This window comes from Corythoichthys intestinalis, chromosome 5, assembly GCF_030265065.1.
Source record: "Corythoichthys intestinalis isolate RoL2023-P3 chromosome 5, ASM3026506v1, whole genome shotgun sequence".
Classification (NCBI taxonomy): Eukaryota; Metazoa; Chordata; class Actinopteri; order Syngnathiformes; family Syngnathidae; genus Corythoichthys; species Corythoichthys intestinalis.
The window spans coordinates 42,695,668-42,716,090 of NC_080399.1; the positions used below are offsets into that span (position 1 = coordinate 42,695,668).

General features: G+C 40.4%; 1 protein-coding gene across 1 annotated transcript in view; it reads right to left on the reverse strand.

Moving 5' to 3' along the window:
- LOC130916790 (cyclin-dependent kinase 17-like) overlaps positions 1-20,423 on the reverse strand; it is a 94,472-nt gene extending 74,049 nt beyond the window's left edge. Inside the window, exon 1 of the mRNA XM_057837766.1 lies at positions 20,063-20,423. The gene's annotated coding sequence lies outside the window, so the exon portion shown is untranslated. The remainder of the gene's footprint in view (positions 1-20,062) is intronic.

Below are 20,423 nucleotides of genomic sequence, written 5' to 3' on the forward strand. Positions count from 1 at the left end.
CTGCAAGGCTCTTTTGGTATGGGCAACGAGGGCAGCGTTGTAGGCAAAGAGAATGTCTCAGCTGCTTAAGAGTCTCTGTGTGGGCCTGCACACTCCTGACGTTGAATAGACTGTCGTGGAAGCGATAGCAGATGTAGACAGCATCTTCAACATCAAGGCCTTTCATGGCCTGCTTGAGCATCATCAGCACTGAAGATGCTGAACAGAGTCAGGACGCAACCCTTTTTCACGCCGTTGACGATGGGGAAGGGTTCAGGGAGGTCGCCGTTTAACCTAACTTGGCCGCGCTGGTCTTCATGCAGCTTGATGACCATACTGAGGACATTTGGGGCGCAGTTGAGGCCCTCCATAAAGACCCTTCCGGCTCACCATGTCAAACGCCTTGGTTAGATTGACAAACATTACATACAATCCTTTGTTCTGCTCCCAATACTTCTCTTGGAGATGCTTGAGGACGAAGACCATGTCTGTGGTACCCCGGTTTGCTCTAAAGCCATACTGGGTTTCTGGGAGGTGGTCTTAAGTGATAATAGATACTAGCCTGTTCAGGAGCACTCGAGCATAGATTATTCCTGCGATGGGGAGCAGAGTGATCCCCAGGTAGTTTGAGCAGTCATTTTTGTTCTTGTATAAGGTAATGATGACTGCATCGTGGAGGTCTCTTGGCAGTTTGCCCTGCTCCCAACAACAGACAAGGAGATTGTGGAGTTTCCTGTGTAACGCTGGGCCTCCACCTTTCCAAAACTCAGTGTTCAGTAACTCAAACAGCAATACTCTTTCTGGGTTACCTTAAAAGTAGTGCTTTTGGAAATGCACTTGACAGTAACGAAACTGTCTTGCAAATTCTGGCAAATTGTCTTCTCGCTCGATAAATGGTTCACTGTAAAGGCGGAAAAGAAATAACAGATGGGGCTGCATGTGCTCACTGTGGAGCTAATCACTCAGGCGTGGCCACGTGGGCTCATCAGATCGGAGTTAAATCAGCTGGGAAGCAGAACAGAACATCACCATAGGCCAGCAGCACCATTAGAGAGACACCCCCGACTCAATTACCACCCCACCACCACCACAGCTCCACCAGCAAACTCAGCAGGGCCTCGCTGCCTTTCATCACTGTTAAAAGGGAACAACAAGCCAGGCTGCTATCAGTTTAGGGGGCCACGCAGCAAGCGGGGGTTATCACTCGATCGGCTGCCATATCAAAGAGCTAACAAATGCAGCTCAGCAGCTTTTGTAGTATCTGTGGTTACCCTGATGTTTATCTGTGTAAGTTTATGTCGAGAAGCTCAGGCACCGTTATGCCCCAGGTGATATTTCTAAACAGTAGAACTAGCAAGTGTCACAATTTTAAAACAAGTCTGTTAGTATCTGTCCAACCAACCATCAAGCAGGCACAAATTGAGGCAAAGGTGATACCATTCTGATCATTTTACATATTGTACAGTATGTGTTTACATCATGCCACATTTACACTTTATGACTTTCTGATAAGTGAAAAATTCATTAACACTCATGTAACCAAACATTTAATTTAAAAATAAAAGTATTAATTACCCTTTTGAAAATCCACTGAACCGTGTTAGTCACAGCTCTTCTCTTCTACAGTTGCATTGAGTTGTTTTTTTATATATACATATGTACCATGCCAAAATTCAAACTAAACTCAAATCTTCAAAGCATAACTTTATGTCATGACACTTTTGGAGGCTACATTTTTCCTGATCACTGTAATGGAATTCCAAATGTTGCATTCAGGAGCTATTTGAATCCCATCCATCCATTTCCACTTCTCCTCACAATTGCCATGGGCATACTGAATCTAAGCCAGCTGACCATGCACATCAGGCGGGATACACCCTGAACCGGTTGCCAGCCAATCGCAGAGCACATATAGATAACATTTCACACTCACAGTTCTACTTTGGAGTTTATTACGCAAATGTTATAAAGTGGTGACCAATGATGAACCTCAAATAAAATGGCAAACAACCTAGATGCAAAGTAAAAGTCAACGATCGCACAACAGTACATTCATTACGATGCACACCGAGTTTTAGTGGAGTTTTGACCTCCTGGAAGAATTCTTTTCCCACACTGCTAAGTGCTCTTTCGCTCTTTGGTGTGGTGAGAAACTCAATCGGCTTTAGATTCAAGGGAAAATTGATCGGTTGATTGATAAAGACATTTATTTTTAGCAGCAGAGTTTTAATTTGCATTTTCTCTCCCTAATTATCAAGATTCAAAGCTGAGCTGCGACAGGCCTGTTTGACTCTTGAGATATTTAGATCTAGATCTATCTAAAAATATTCTTGAGCAATTATCCGATTGGGTGAGATGTCAAGATTTTTGCTGCCCCAGTCTCCTTGAAAAACCAAGGATCCAACAACAAATTAACCAACAAATCACAACCTCCAATTTCTTCTTTGACAATATCTTTCTTCTTCCTTGTATTTGCAGCCTGGACAACCAGTTCAATGATAATGTCCACAGTACACAGTGTTTTTTCCAGGCATGATTATGAGCAGCTTCGTCAAATTTCATACGCTCACAAATTTATATTATTCGCCAGTCACAAGGAATGTAAATATTTATTAGATTTGGTTATTCAACAGCACTGTTGTTTTCCTCAACGATAAAGCAAATATTTCGCCAACGAACAATTTTTTTAATGACGACATCACGATGAAACGCTGAAAACGTGTCTTGGGCGACTAAAACATAATGAGATGGATGCCATTTGTCATTTGACGACGCGAGAACGAGATGAAAATTTGCCATCGTTTCCGTCATAAATTCACAATGTGTGATATTTTCTTATTCTATGTGTAGATAGCACGCATTTAGCAGTGTTTGGTCCTGTCACTCATGTGATGTGCTGTGCCCCCCCCACCCCGATCCAAACACACACACGCGGCCGTTGAGTAAGCCTGTGCCCATTCCAGGCTCCTTTTGTGAAACGTGTCAGGTGCTGCTTGATAAGTTTTGGCTTTCTTATCTTGGCTATATATGCCATGTTGCTTTAGCGACTCGGTGTCTTTTTAAACTCTTGGAAAACATTTTATATACAGTTTGTGGCGTTCAGGGGAGTTTAACTGCAAATAATGTGCTGTTTTCCTGCTGAGTGTGTATTATCTAGGCCTGTCACGACAATAAATTTTAGTAGGCGATATGATGTGTCATAAATTATTGCCGATCGGCGATATTATTGTCAGTTCTTTTAATCAATTCAACCACGAATATAGTGAGAATACATCCTAATAAATCACTTATTCACAATGCAATACATAGTTATTCTTAAATAAAACAAAAACTATAATTATACAACAATTATAAATATTAAAAGAAAAAAACACACACAATGCATTATGAGTCATTTTAAAGCTAATTAAGTGCAGAAATAGGCGAGAAACCCAATGTCATTTATGTTGTCTGCCAATTTGAGCCCATTGAAAGTGTTAATTCAATCCAAAATGACATTTGACATCTTGTCCTGCAAAGTGCACGTTAACAAATTTGAAGCCAAATTATTATCATTTATTAGATCATATTATCATTGCCAATCAGATTTTTCATAATGGGTGTAATTTTTAAACTATTCTTAGTTTAGAATCTGAAGTATGTGAGACTGCCTCCAGAAATCTTTACATGACGTGCTTTTATTTTGAAATGTTCACCGGATGTACGTTTGCTAAGCCACTGACCGTAAGCTTTACACTCAGTAAAAAAATAAAAATAAAAAGTGCACTTTACTTTTCATCATGAATGTGGTGTCAGTAATAGACTTTCCTTTTGTTTGCATCATTTGCCAGTGCTGTAATCCAGCGAGTTTTCATGTTTGAAGTGTCACCTTTTAACTGCAATTTTGCATTTTATAGCAGACTAAAGTGGTTAGTACATTGTCGTTTTTTCATTAGACTCAATGTAACAATGCTAATGTTTATATACATGTTTCCTTATTTTGTATGTCTGAACTTTAATTCTATGGTGTGTTGGTTGCCATTAAACATCTGTGAAAGCTACTGGAGTCTCCTATGCAATCAACACGCATGCGTGCTGAGTGCACGCAGCAAACGCAAAAACCAGCACACACCCACAAATGTATGTACGCACGCACGCGGCTTTAAATCGTAGCCCTCATTTTTAATTACCGTGTGATAATTTGACTTATTGCATATCGTGACAGGCTTAGTATTATCATCATGAAAATGGTAAGCAGAGTTGTGTAAAAGTTACTTAGCTTCTACACTGACCACAAAGTAACGCTGCCACATTACCACTTACAACACTGAAAATAAGGAAACAGATCAACAACCTTCTTACTGTTCAAATACCATTTATGTTATTCCACATATTAACTCATTGACTGTCACTGATGGCAATAGATGTTTATTTCAAGTTGACTCCCAGTCAACACAGATTAACCCTCTATCGCTGTCAATGGCACTGAAACATGATCATTTTAAATGTACCGTAAGTCAACCCCCTTCAAATAGATTTGATCTTAATTGCTGTCAATGGCAGTGAATGGTCAATGATGTTATACTTGTATCGCGCTTTTCCACCTTTCAAAGCCCTCAAAGCGCTTTACACTACATCACCATTACCTACTGGTGACACAGTACCAGGAGTAACGTGGGGTTCAGTATTTAATGAATGAATGAGTTAAAAATCCGTAATACTTACACCCAATTTTTAACTTAATAAATAAATAATTTAAATCAATAACTAAATAAAAATAAAATCAACCATCTACAACAGAGGACCGAATGAGGATCATTCTGGAGGGGCCATGTCCAGAGGAGTTTGACCGAATTCCTGCCGTAGATTGCTGGATGAATTCAGCCAAGCATGCCAGGCGCCTTGACTATAAGAAATAGGACAACAATGTTTTTTGCCATAAAGATAACAATATAGTGCATGTACATTATTTTAAAAGGTAGACACAGATATGAACATATTACCGGTACCCTCGTGCTGTCATCGCTCCATTGGCTTCCAGTTTTAAATTTGATTTCAAACTTATGCTGTTTGTTTTCAATTCGATTAATGGCCTGGCTCCTTCTTTTAACCCTCCATAATTTTGGCGGGGCTCTTTGGTCTACAGGCCAGCTTCTTTTGAAAGTTCCAAGGTCGAGACCTAAACAGCGGGGTGATCGATCTTTTGCTGTTGCTGCCCCCAGATTGTGGAATAGCCACCTCCCTGAAATCCGCACCATCTAACACCATCTAAGAATCTAGGCCTTTTTAAAAGAAGGTTAAAGACTCACTTTTTTAGACTCGACTTTTTTTCCAGACTAGGCTAGCCTGGTTTTATTTCTTAAGGGTTTTAATGCTTTGGATTTGATCTGTTTTACTGTTTTATTAGCCGTTTTGACTTTTATCACGATGCGTTTTTTTTTTTTTTTTTTTTTCCCCTCAATGTCATTGTATAATATTTTCCTGCCTTCTATTTATCATGAACTATATCGTTGCTGTAAAGCACTTTGTGGACCTTTCGGGGTTGTGTGAAGGGCTATAGAAATCAATTTATTTTGATTTGATCTATTTCATATTTATAATAAAAATGCACTATAAGCTATATAAAAAATAAATTGTGCTCTCAATTTTTTTTCAGTGCACCTATTTTTTTTTAAATTATTATTTGCGTGCACCTGTGCACCTGATGAAAAAAAACTTAGCGTACAGCCCTTTCACATTAAAAACCCTAACCATGAAATGGCTTCTAATTGCCTAAGGTTGCCACAAGATGGCAGTAAGGCTCTAAAGAAGCTCCTAAAATCACTTAAACATAGTTCCCTGGCATCGCGATGCCACAATAAAGCACCTAAATGAGGCATTCCGTGTTTAGTGGATGACAAGCTGCCCCCTAAACCTCACAAAATTTTGGGACTTGGTAAATCCTTGAGTTACGAAGAGGGACTATGAACACTGTCCCCGTTTTTAACAACGACTATCCAAACCTATCCGAAACACGCAAAGCACGCAATGAGTGCTCAAAGAGTGACGGGAAAAGGTGCTATTAGTCCCTCAGCTGCTTTGGACACTCATCGAGTTGACAAGCCACATATGTGGTTATTAGCCCATGGCTCAATCAAGCCAGCTGGGATGAGCGTGGAGGGTTAAGGAAGAGGCCCAATCCAGACACTCACAAATTCGGGAATTGGGGAGTGGAGGCGGACAAACTTGTCAAGCATTTGTCTGACAGGGAGGGGGGGTGCAACCCTCTCTGTCCTGGTCCTGGAGCTGTCGGGTTAGCGCGGCCGGGAAAGAAAAGGGAAAGAGTTTGTAATTCATCGCTATCTATAGACTGGAGTGGTGCCTGTGACATAGCAGCTGCTCACTGGAGAGCACTGACACATTAACCTTCAGACAGAAGTCTTGGCCAGACGCTTCACAGTCACACCTTGCAGCGCTATTCACAAAAATCTGGGTTCCTCCGTTATCAGGGGAAAAGATGACTGCTAAATACCGCGATACAAAATTGGATGAAAATATTTTAAACTCTATAATACGGTGACGCTTTAAAAAGTGCTATGTCGAGGGGAGACTGGGAGACTCATTTGAACTTTTGAATGCATGTCTAACTATTTAATGTTGCTGAACCTGTTGTTTGCAATAAAGCCGCATGGCAAAATTACCAGCAGGCGATTGAGCCATGAACATTTTCAAGGAGGATATCCACTTCTTTGCTTTTCTGTGACTCTTCCTTTCTCTTTGTTGTAACCTTCTGATGACACCGATGACGCAATCTAATTTCACCACTGAGAAGCTTTCAACATGATGTTCCGATAGGGAAGTGGCCACTAAAGAAGTAAATTTACATCAAACATCTGTTGCCAAGTTGGCATTCAGCAACTTTAGGAGAACAACAATCCAGGGAAAAGGTACTATAATACGAGCATTCAACTGAAACGTTACTATTCAATGACAGCCATCTCCTGAGAGTAAATGTTAGAGTAAAGATTTTTAGTTTTCACAAAATTTCACCCCAAGGTAAAACCAAAACCTGTTTTTTGGGGGGAGAAGTATATATTAATAATTTGGGATGCTTAAAAATGTTTTGGACAGCGGTTCCAGGAAAAATTTACTCTGGATGATGGCATACTGGACCATAATCCAATCTGCGCCAGGACTCAGGGTTGGCGTGGCCACAGCTGTTTCGCAGCGGGTCGGGTTACACCGGCGCATCAATGTCCTCCAAGGTCTTCACCAAGGGAACGACCCCACGTGGTAGCAGCACACGCCGCGAAACAACTCAGTGGCCTCCTGCTGGGTAAAACCATCTTGTTGGACACCTAAGAAACTAATGTAGGTAGTTCCATGACATGCCTTTCTGTAAGGGACACCACAATTCCTGTTGAATTACGAGTACTCAAACCTACAGGTTTTTTGTCTTTTTTTTTTTCTTTGTGTTGCATGCCAAAATTTGAGATATAAGTTAGTGCCAGCGGGTCTAAAAAGTCTTATTTAGTGTTGGACCAATGAGCCAAGTTGTGATAATAGCACTATAATCATGACAAAAATACGATACATTTAAGTATTAATTTTGTATGTAGTATTCTTATTTCTGTATTACTTATGCCATCAAAAAATTAGTACTTGTGTATTGAGTTGTTTTGCGTTGCTTAGTCACTGCCAGTCCTTCCAGCTCAAATGGATTACATGTCTATCACCCTCAATGTCTACCAATGCTCCCCATTTAATTTATACTGAAACTCATACGAATAAATACTTCAAAAACCAGGTTTTTTTTTTCATTTCAGTTTTGACGTTTAATTCATTCAATACAACATATTGACACTTTAGCACTATCACGATGTACGAGTCATGATAGTTTCATTTGAATAAATGACGAGTTGCGTTTAACTTTTTAAGATTTACAAGTTGAAAGAATAATGTGGTTCTTTGTTTAAAGAATTCATTTTACTTTAAATGGCTTGATGCAGCAGCCTCAACATCGAATTCCATTTGCTTAAAAAGATCTCTAATTTGTCTGATGATAAAGGATTGTTTAAAAAAATAAAATAAAATAAAATAAAAAAAGGGTTTAAAAAATTTGCACAGGGCGGTAAAAAGGCATGATAGACTTAAGTGGATCACAGTATTTTGAGTAATTTTAAGTGGATCACAGTATTTTGAATCAAAACTATGAGTACACTTTACTTTTTTGTATTTCATCATCTTCTGTAATGATTATCCTCACTTGTGTCGTGGGGGTGCTGGAGCCGATCCCAGCTAACTATAGGCAGGAGGCTGTATATATCCTCAACTGCCTGCCAACCAATTGCAGGGCACAGATAGGCAAACAACCATTCACAATCACAATTTAGAATTTGGAGCATTTAATAAGCCAAGCATGCATGGTTTTGGGATGTGGGAGGAAGCCGGAGTACACGGAGAAACCCACTCAAACACAGAAAGAACATGCAAGCTCCACAAAGGAAGGCCAGAGCCTGAAATTAACCCCTTGATCTCAGAACTGTGAGGCAGATGTGCTAACCACTCTGCAACTGTGCAGCCTTTTATCGTATTTATTCAGGAATGCTTTTTTACTGTTGGTCGTAGTAATTCGACAGACACCCATTATTGTGATGTGAGTAAGGTGATGTGTTGGTCTACAATATACCCTACCCACGTGACGTCACAACTCCGCTCTCCTGAATGGTACCGCCCAATTGTCCGTCAAAACATAGTGTTAACCTGTTACGGCTACGTACATTCCTCCTATTTACGGCGTGTTTTTCTGCTCCTTAACATTAATAATCAAAATGGTGAAGGCGTGTGTGGCTGTTGGTTGCACTAACAGGGGAAGATGGAAGGAGAGACTTGAAGTTTTACCGTATTCCGAGGGATCCAAAGAGGAGAGCGAAATGGACGGCTGCAATTCGACGTGAAAACTGGGCACCAAAAAATCACCACAGACTATGTAGTAGTCATTTTATATCCGGTAAGATGCATTTAAGATATACTTAGAGGGTTTGGGGCTGACAAATAACCACAATTAAGATCATTGCTAGGCTAATCGCCGACAACATACACGTATGTATGTAGTGAGAGTGCTATCGCTAAACCATATAAACATTAAAAGCCTTAACTCCATTGACAAACGACATGAAATACATTAGACTTGACAGTGGATGTTAGCAATAACAAAAGATTTTGAATTGAAAATTTCGTAACTCACCTTTCCAAGCACAAGATGGATTCCTGCCGAATTTTCGTGGACGAGGACCTGTTTCACCCAACCAGCAACGAAGTATTTATTAGCCTCCAAGCTCTTGAAGTTTTTCAAATTTTCGTGAGAATAGGCTGATTTTGTGTGGACAAGATAATTGTAAATACCAGCGTAGCAGATGTCAGGCAGACAGGGCGAAGACAGTGGGTCGGAAAACATCGATTTGGGCATCAAATATGGATCTGGCGACTGTATAGAACGAAGCTTTTCCACATAACGCCTTTTATGCAACACATTCAGTGAGTTTACGGCATCAGAAAGCACCGGGTCTTCCATGAAATGCATTTTAAATTCCTCGATCAATTGAAACCAATGCTAATACAGAGACAAAATGACGGACAAGTGGGCGGAACCATACAGCGAGCACGTGGTTTTGTGACGTCGGTGGGTAGGGTCTATTGTTTGGTCTACTGTTAGAAATTTTTGCCAGCTAACATATGCATGGTATATCATCAATACTTTGTGATGTCGATGTCTTATTGTTTTGTTTGTGTGAATGATTACTGCACTACAGTTCCTAGTTGATAGTTTTCCTCAATCAGCAGCAAAGACAACAATTAAATGATGGGATTTTCCATGTGGCTCATAAGGCTGGGCGATATGGCCTTTAATACTTATCACGGTAAATTGAGCAGATTTACCTCGATAACGATAAATGACGATAAATTCGCCCAAGCAGACTTTTATATAATTTGAATCAATGCATGAACTGGAAATTAACAGTTTCTCGTTGATTTATTTACCAGCTTTCAATTTGACATATTTAACAACTGTACATTCAGTTTCAATATTAGGCATATAAAAAGATTTTACAATAACAATAAGCATTCATGTATAAACATTTAAAACAGCTTGTATGACTTGAACAATGTACAACACTGTAAATATTGCTATGGCCACTGTTCAAAAATGTCATTGTAACACAAATGACTTACAGCTTGAACAGTGCACTTCAAACCGGGACCGAGGACAGAGTATCAGACAACTTTTTGTTAACGACTGCTGTGACATGATCACTCAACACAAGTGTGTACCTAAAGGTTTCAGGGTTTTTTTCCAGAGCATTTTCTGGAATATATACACACACACACACACACACACTTTAAGCTATACTGCTCTAACTCTTATGCCAATAAATCATTTAATATTTTATGATGGCAGTCATGACACAGAATAAAGCAAAGACATCCTGAAAAACAGCTGTGGCCATTAAACGGTCATATTATAGGCCACACTGTTAGGTTATACTTTATGCTGAATGCTGAACTAATTGTAAATGGAAAATTGTACCATCATAAAAGCTATCGGAGAAGTCACAAAGACACTAAATAACGCAGCATACTAATTGCTAGATGGAGTCAATGCCCAATCCGCTCATTAATTCAGCCACTTCGACAAGGTTAGAGCAACTGTTGGTGGTGATGCTATGGCGACTTCATGTCCAACGCAGAGAGCACTTGTTTCGGGGCCTGAGAGATGATTCTTCTTGTGTGGTCGTCAGAGAAAGTGGCTGTATCCACCAGCTCCCACATGTTGTCTATGAAATGGACTGTCAAACTGATGTAGGGCTCCATGGCTCGTCCTCCTTCTCAAATCCAAAATTTTTCCAGACAACCAATGTTGAGTTCTTTCTTGGCACCAACACCACACTATAATCGTCGACTAATGCTATCCTCGAAATGCCTGTGGCCTGGCTACCGATAGCCGTTTCACTATTATCCGACTCCATCACGTGCACTTGTAGCAGTTGATAGCAACATGCTTCTGTTTGTTTGATTTTCTGATAGCCACGTGACTTCACACATAAGCCCACTGGCTATACCTTCTTAAAGGAGAATGAGCATAGCCGAACAAGAAATAGTCAAAGCGGGCTAAAAAGACTTGAATTTTAACGTTTTATTAAAAAACGTGTTAACTGATATGGTCAAAATTACGTTTTTCATTGTAAACCATGTCGGTAACAGTAAATTTTCGGTAACCGCCTGTCTCTAGTGGCTCACACAAGTTACTATGAATGCTTTCATGGGGGTGTTCAGCCAAATGTTACCTGTGTTGTGTGCTCCTGCACAGGCTTGTGAAAAACAACTGGGACGTCTTAAAAGCAGCCAATAGGCTCTCTCTCGTCTCTAAGTATACTGTATACTGGGAGATAATGAAGTACAAATACTCTCTTGCCTTGAGTCAAGTCAAATATATTTACAGGCCAAAATCCTGAAAAAAAGATGGCAAATTGCTACATGGACAAATCCCATACATGGACAAATCATATTTAACAAACAGTAAACAATGAAAAGAAACAATAAACAGTAAATCAAACAAGTTAATACAGTTTACCTCTACTTACGAACATCTTTACTAACATAATTTTTAGGTTACAACAACCTAAACAGGAACATATTGCGTCTTGTTAAGAAAGATATGTCAGGTTACGAGTGGCAAAATTAATTACAATGCTGTATACTACACATATGTACTTCCTGCTTTCTGCTTTTAAATGTCACGCCATAAGGTCCTGCTGCCTTGTCGGTCATAATATTTCCCATCATGCTTCAGTAGTAGGATTCTGCTCTCCTATTGGCCTATTGTGGATGACGTCTCAGTTTGGGTGTCACTGTATGATGACGTGCACACGCGCGACGGTGTTGTTGTTATAGCGGGTCGACGTCAGAGCCAAAAGAGCACAAGTCTCCCCGCATTTCACGAAGAGTGAGATGGGTGATAGGGACCATTGATCTCGTGAAAGTGGATATTGACTCACTCGAAAGGTAATTTTTATTTTTCTTCGTTTTTCCTTTGCGTTATGTTGTAGTATCTACTTCATTACAGCTAAAAACGGTTAGGTTAGGTATATGGAATGATTCAAATGTGTTTGGCTGTTGTATTATTCCAGTTTTACCGCGATTATAAAATGTAATGTGGTGTTTCAGTAGTGCTTCGAGCAGATTAGGGCATTTAAACGGAAAACGATTCATGTCATAAGTAGAAGTACCACAATTGCCACGTTTACATGGAGCCAAATATTCCAATTACAATCGGAATATTTGTTCAAACCGAATAAATGTGTTCCATATAAACACCTCATTCGGAATGAACAGGCCCAAACCGAAAGGAATTTCATTCCGATTCACAGGGGTGGAATATTCCTTTTCCCAAACCGATTAGAAGTAAAATTATATCATGTACACAGGGAAGCGGAATGGTGTCTGGTTGCGTTCTTTCTACACATGCTCCGTACTGACGTGGTGATGTCACTTGGTGACGTCAGTAACGTCACATGCAACATGTCTTCCAAGCACACGCACAGCGCACCCACACAACTTTTTAAATGAACGGCGTATCATTCTGAAGTTTTGTTTCCACTCGAAAAGTTAAAACAGCAGCTGATCTGACGATCGATCTCCATGTTTTGCATCGTGATGCTTTGTTTTGATTAATCTGCGCATGTCAGACGGCAGTTTTTAAACGTCCTTTCGGAATAAAGGCAGACACATGTAAACGCTGGATCGGAATAGATGAAGTGACATGTAAACAGCTGATGTGAAATTTCCATTCGGAATGATTTGAGTCGGTATGAATAGAAGTCAGCATGTAAACGTGGCTTGTAACAGAAATAAAAATCTGTAGACAAGTTTCCAAGGTACGTCCGCTTTACTACCTGCTTTCTGCTCGCGACTTCCGTTTTCACAATATTTTACATTGACAGATATTCGCGCTGGAGTGGTATCACTCACTAAAAACCCTGAAAAAACATTATGTTGATATACCACATCCTTCTGCCATCTCGACATTGGAAGACAACATAAAGAAATGGCCAAGGGTGACCACAGGTAAAATATTATCGTATTTTATTGACTCTATGGCAGTGGATGGAAACGCCATCAGGAACCTGAAAAGCTCTATAAGGCATTGCAGTACCTGCACGGCAGCAAAGTTGGATGTGTCCTCAAACACAAACACGGAAATTTTGTCATCATAAAAGCGGATGTGGAACCAATCCAGTGCCTCAATGCTCTGTACCACAAAGCATGGGTAACAAAGGAGGGAGACGTCGAAACTGCAGGCTGTACATGTATCGCCAGGCCCAGGCCCCCGTGTAGTCATGCTGCCTCTGTGTTATGGAAGGTATGTTCTCCAAAAATAGGAAACCTAAAATCTGGCGCATGAAACAACTTTGCCTTTGCTATCAATGTTACGATGATGATTGTCATTTATTGAGGTGGGAATCTTGGTGTACCTCACGATTCGATTACGATTCAGAGGCTACGACTCGATTATAAATCGATTATTGATGGACCCCCACCTCTCAGGCTAAACCAAACTACTATTTTGAATATTTTTTTAATCAACCGTTAACCGTGCTCCCGTTATTCCATAATTTCCCTTCCGTCTATCTTTGACATGTGAAAGTTTTAAAACTGCTTCATCATTTAAAGATAGATTTAAGTCAAGATTTGCCGATTTAGGAGGAGTTTAGATAAAAAGTTAATTAGGTTCGCTACAACAGAGCCTTCCAGAGAAGTATACTGCTTTAAGATGGCGGCTATTTACTAACGCCGGCAAGTCTGTCATTTTGCATCTAGTTCTATATATGTGATATCTACCGTATCATTATGTGGCCATATGTTTGTAGCAACTAGCAACTGGGCATTGTTTGTAGCAGCTGTCGGCCACAGTCAGGTATTATTTTTTTATAAGTTTTTTTATCTAGCGGGATGAGTTGAACATGATATTTACTCTTAGTCCGTTCCTCATTGCGTCCCGAAGATCGCGCTGACTGTGTTTTAGTTCCGCTTTACCAGGTATAGTTAAATAATCTGAATTTAGATGTGTGTTAATCGTTCTCGAATCTTCCACGGCCGAATCGCGAATAATCTATGAATCGGAAATTTCGCACGCCTCTAGTAATTATGAAGTTTAATAATTTTTTTTACTACAACTACTGCTGTTGCTGTACCTGCTACTACAACAACACAACCAAAGTTCTGTGAAAGGATGTTCTTCGGTGGGTCTCTTATCAATGAAGTTATAAGAACAAACATATAATCTTTTAGGTGGAGCCTTTAAGTTAAGAGAAGCGATCCACATTCTTCAAATATTGTCTGCTGGTTTCGGATGTAAGGCGTATGGTGGGGTACGTCCACAGTCGCGCTTTGTAGCTGGTCGGTGATAAAAACATTCACCTACAAAACCATATATTTAGGCACTTCCAGGAGTTCGCACAGCCAAGCACAGCACAGAAAGTCCCGGACCTTAACTCCAGTTTTGGAGAATTAGTGGGTCCCTTTGATTTGATTTTGACTTCGTCAACACACTGCTAACTTCAACTGCAACTAATGAGGTTTTGTCTAATCCAGAAGTTCGGAGCAGGTATTATCCAAGATGGCGTTGCCCATGTTTCGCTCAGGAAACGTGTCTATAAGAAAAAGTCATTCACGCAATTAATGAGGTGTACTTTTACACTTATCATCGGGCAATTTAACATCTTTTTTTCTTTTTTATCCTGCCAAGTTACCAAAACAGGTCGTGCACTTGAGCGTGAGATCTGTGCTTCTATTAACATGCAAAGTGTGAAAATCTTTATCCCTTTTTTTTTTTTTTTTCTATGTTTCAGTGTTTATCTGTCTGTCTTGTGCTCCATTTACTTGCTGAATAGATATCTTCCTAATGTGGGTCATTGAATGTTTGGGTAGTAAGTAAAACAAGACGATACATGCCAAAAGAGAGCATTGCCAAACATCCAGAGGCATCTCATCTTGTTTTCAGAGATTGAAAAAAAAATTGTGACACGTTAGTCCCAACCTGTGTTGTATGAGAGCTAGGAGATATTATTCAGTCTATTAACAATTAGGGTTACACAAATACCAACATGTGTGCCAATATTGTTGGAGTTGAAAAAACACTATAACTACACCAATACCACTTGCAATAGCTTGACATATAACACCATGGCAGGTGGTGTAAGAACCATGTCAGGCTGGTTGAGATGCTAAGGTGAACAAGAATAACAACATTTGTTGTCATTGCAAAATATCTGCAACTGGCCGGCCGTTAGGGAAGCAGGTTTCCAAATTCTTGTTTGTCTCTCATCTACTCTACTAGTCCTTCTGAAAAAAAATAGCATATTGTGATAAAGTTCATTATTTTCTGTAATGTACTGATAAACATTAGACTTTCATATATTTTAGATTCATTACACACAACTGAAGTAGTTCAAGCCTTTTATTGTTTTAATTAAAGATGCACCGATACTGATACTAGTATCGGCAGGGGGCGCCAATCCGGCCCGAAATTGTGGTATCGGTATCGGCGAGTACCAACATAGACGGCGTCGATACCATTTACCGGTCCATTATTATAACGTTTGACCGCAGTCTTTTTTTTCTACTGGCGCTCACTACACTCTGTCTCTGTGTTGTGTGATGACACGTGAACACCAAGAGCTATCGCTATTGGCCTGCTCCAGACCAATGAGAACGGGCCAATAGCCACTCCCGACCAATGGCAAGGGTGCTTTTTCATAAGAAGGAAAAATAAACCAGGATAAATGGCGGCGGTCGGGAAATATTTCAAAATACAAATCCCGTCGATTAAAATCAATGGCTGCATGCAAGATTTGCGGCCTGAAAGTTTCGAGATGTGGAGTTAAATCGGCCAGTTTCAATACCTCGAACCTGATAAAACATTTGAAGACGAAACGTGAACGAACACAATGAGTTTGAGCCTGCAAGGGTAGGACTGCTATCCAGAGGAAGGGCGCTGGACCGGTGCAACAATCTCTGGTAAGTTCACTACGTCAACTTTACTTGTCTTTTACTTAAAGAAATGCTGCAGTAATTTGGGAACTGTTTCCAAAGTAGGGTTGCCACCTTTCAGAAATAGAAATAAGGGACTCCCCCCATCCCGAAAAAAGGAGGCTAATAGAGAGACGGGATGCTGTGGTCAATTATTATTACTTATAATTGTTAGCGTCCGCAAATGCAGAAACAAGGTTGGACCTCGAAGCGGACAACAAGCGGGGGAAACGTACAAGGGTTTAATGATTGCAAACAAAAAATAACACGCGATCGCGGGATAGTATAAATAACAAAAGGAGTCCGTGACAGCAGGTCGACGGAGCTCAATACTACAAACTCGAAGGTTGACGAAGACGATAGGCAGCGGGCCAAAAAGCTAAAATAAAAACACTCGAATACCTGCACAGGGTAGAGGTTACAAACGAGTGTAGCACGCTAACAGAAAAAACACAATGCAGGGGCGTAACAAGCAAATGTAGCGAGACTATAGTGCGAAATGTCAAATGGCGATCAGCAAGGCAAATATCTCGGCAGCCTTCTCTGAGATCACCCGTGCTTAAATGCTGCGTCAGGAACGCCCCCACTAACAGCCCAGCAACAAAACACAATCTAACCAGCAGCAGAATGTGACAATAACTTCATGAAAGTTGCACTGTTTGGCCTTTGAGAGGTTTAAAAAAGTTTACTCAGTTCATTCAGAGTTTATTATTTTGAATTCATTTTTACTTTCTTACTGTTGGGCTAGTATTATACTTTGTACTAGTCTTTTTCCTATTTTGCAAAGGTAAGCAACAGCCTGACAAAGCCTTGATAGCAATGATTTCACATCCAATTATGTAGCTGTATGGGGGGGGGATTTTAAATTTAAAATATATATATATAAACGGGGTGGTATCGGTATGGTATCGGTATCGGCCGATACTGCACAGCCAGATATCGGTATCAGGGCCAAAAAATGGTATCGGTGCAACACTAGTTTTAATATTGATGATTTGGGCAAAAGTCAAGAAAAAACAAAAATCTTTATCTCAAAAAAATTAGCATATTTCATCCGACCAATACAAAAAAGTGTTTTTTAATACAAAAAAAGTCAACCTTCAATTAATTATATCAGCTGTGCAATCAATACTTGGTTGGGAATCCTTTTGCAAAAATGACTGCTTCAATGCGGCGTGGCATGGAGGCAATCAGCCTGTGGCACTGCTGAGGTGTTATGGAGGCCCAGGATGCTTCGATAGCGGCCTTAAGCTCATCCAGTGTTGGGTCTGCTGTCTCTCAACTTCCTCTTCACAATATCCCACATATTCTCTATGGGGTTCAGGTCAGGAGAGTTGGCAAGCAAATTGAGCACAGTAATGCCATGGTCAGTAAACCATTTACCAGTGGTTTTGGCACTGTGAGCAGGTGCCAGGTCGTGCTGAAAAATAAAATCTTCATCTCCATAAAGCTTTTCAGCAGATGGAAGCATGATGAGCTCCAAAATCTCATGATAGCTAGCTGCATTGACCCTGCCCTTGATAAAACACAGTAGACCAACACCAGCTGCTGACATGGCACCCGCCCAGACCATCACTGACTGTGGGTACTTGACACTGGACTTCAGGTATTTTGGCATTTCCTTCTCCCCAGTCTTCCTCCAAACCCTGGCACCTTGATTTCCGAATGACATGCAAAATTTGCTTTCATTTGAAAGAAGTACTTTGGACCACTGAGCAACAGTCCAGTGCTGCTTCTCTGTGGCCCAGGTCAGGCTCTTCTGCTGCTGTTTCAGGTTCAAAAGTGGCTTGACCTGGGGAATGCGGCACCTGTAGCCCATTTCCAGCACACGTCTGTGCACGGTGGCTCTGGAGGTTTATGCTCCAGACTCAGTCCACTGTTTCTGCAGGTCCCCCAAGGACTGGAATCGGCCCTTCTCCACAATCTTTCTCAGGGTGCGGTCACCTTTTGTGGTTGTGCAGCATTTCCTGCCACACTTTTTCCGTCCCACAGACTTCCCACTGAGGTTCCTTGTTACAGCACTCTGGGTACAGTGTATTCGCTCAGAAATATCTTTCTGTGTCTTAGCCTCTTACTTGAGGGTATCAATGACAGCCTTCTGGACAGCAGTCAGGTCGGAAGTCTTCCCCATGATTGCGGTTTTGAGTAATGAACCAGGCCGGGAGTTTTTAAAAGCCTCAGGAATCTTTCGCAGGGGTTTTGAGTTAATTTGTTGATGCAGATGATTAGGTTAGTAGCTTCTTTATAGTAACTTTTCATGATATGCTAATTTTTTTAGATAGGGATTTTTGTTTTTTCTTTTTTGCCAAAATCATCAATATTAAAACAATAAAAGGCTTGAACTACTTCAGTTGTGTGTAATGAATCTAAAAAATATAAAAGTTTAATGTTTATCAGTACATTACAGAAAATAATGAACTTTATCACATTATGCTATTTTTTTCCAGAAGGACTGGTATGTTCTTCTTTTAGCTGGTGCCCACTAGTGTTTATACTAGGGTGACCAAACGTCCTCTTTTGCCCAGACAAGTCCTACTTTCACGTAGTATCCTCGTCGTCCGGGCGGGTTTTATAAATTCATAAAAATGTCCGGTTTTATGATTTTTCACGGGACCAATTTGAAGGGAATCCCTCCGGCTACTGGGTGGCAGCGCCTGCCTGTGATGACATGGCTCGTAGTAGTAGGGAGGGAAGGAGTAGTTCTTCTTGTTTTTGTTGGCAGTTTACGACTATCATGAGGCATTACCGCCTCTACTGGGTTGACTATTTGGCCACAACGCCTGAAGTTTATTTTACGATAAATACATATATAATGGCAACTGTAGACTTCTGTCGGAGCTTTGACTGTAAAATCCCGTTTGGTGTCTCATCGTTGCGCTGCCGATGATTATAAACTTTTATAGCAGAGCATGATTTTTGCCTCAGTTAGCTATCAGTAAGCTAGACCGCGCTAGGCATTATGAGAAACGTAGTTTTGAACTGCTACGTTTGGAAACATGCTGGTAGAATAGTTTGTCAGTTTATTTCGGTTTTTGTTTGTGTGCAATCTAGAACATTGAATGAGAATATCAATTGAATGGGAATAACAATTTGTCAAGGACAATTGTCGTGACAGTAATTTATAAAAATGTTTAGTTGGCACATAGCCTACTGTGTGTATGTATTGACTGGACTACATTTCTATGGGTCTGCATTATACATATATATATATATATATATATATATATATATATATATATATATGTATATATATATATATATTTTTTTTTTTTTTTTTTTTTTTTAAAGTCATTATTTGTTTTTTTTCCAAACTGCATTTTTCAATCCAGAGTGAGGGGCACACTTTAAATATATTAAAGTAATATAGGCATCTTTCAGTGAACTTCGAGTAAAATTCAAGTATCTTGAGGCCGGGCTGAGTGTCCTCTTCTTTGGAAATCAAAATATGGTCACCCTAGTTTATACTGAGATAGAACATAACTAAAATAACTTGTGTTACTGGATACATTTAAGTGATTTGTGGCAGATAAACATGGGGTTGAATGTTTAAATGTCAGTAATGATAATTTGCTGCTGTTGTTAAATTTGTTGTATCTGTAGGTGAGACCAATGCCATGTTAAGATTTTTTTTTTTCAAAAATATTTGATTAATTGTCAGTATTTGAATGTGTAAAAAGTGGCAGCATCAGTGCATCCTGAGATCATGTCTTTGCCGGCGACGTATAGTGACAAGCATAAAAATGATAATAAATGGCAGTTAACCGTGTACTGAATTGTAGGTGTATTTTATGATGTAAAATGTGTTGGGGAACCACCGAATCCTTACTAATGTGGTGAATCTTGCAGGCAACCTGGTGCCCCGTTCGTTTTGAATGTGGCCACTGACCGGTGAAGAGAGACAAAACGGCGGTATTCTGTCCACAAATAGTGAAAGAGTAAACACATTTTCCGCATGGTTGCGAGTCGCCAACGGAGGGTGCACTGTTTTGATTTCGCCAGCGACGTTTAAAAAAAAAAAAAAAAAAAAAACACTCACCAGAACCGATGAGCGCCGCTCCGACCGGAGTCCCCGACCTCGGATCTTCTTCTCGGGCCGGACGTCGCCGTCTTTCCCTCCTCGCGTGGTGGATAAAAACGCCAACTTCTTTCGTCTTCTTTTCTGCTGCTTCTTAGCCTTAGCTTTTTTATTTTACATTGGAGTAGCGATGGCGCCCGGTATCGTGGTGTTTGGGCTTTTAAAAAACGCTTGTATGACGCGGTCCAGCCGTCTTTTTTTCTCCCAAGCGAGGACCATGATAGTAGTGACACACGGAGAGGGAATCCGACCGAGGATTACGTTTAGCAGCAGAGCCGAGCAGAACGGACCCAAGAAGTAGAGCCGAGTCCTGTGCTTGGAT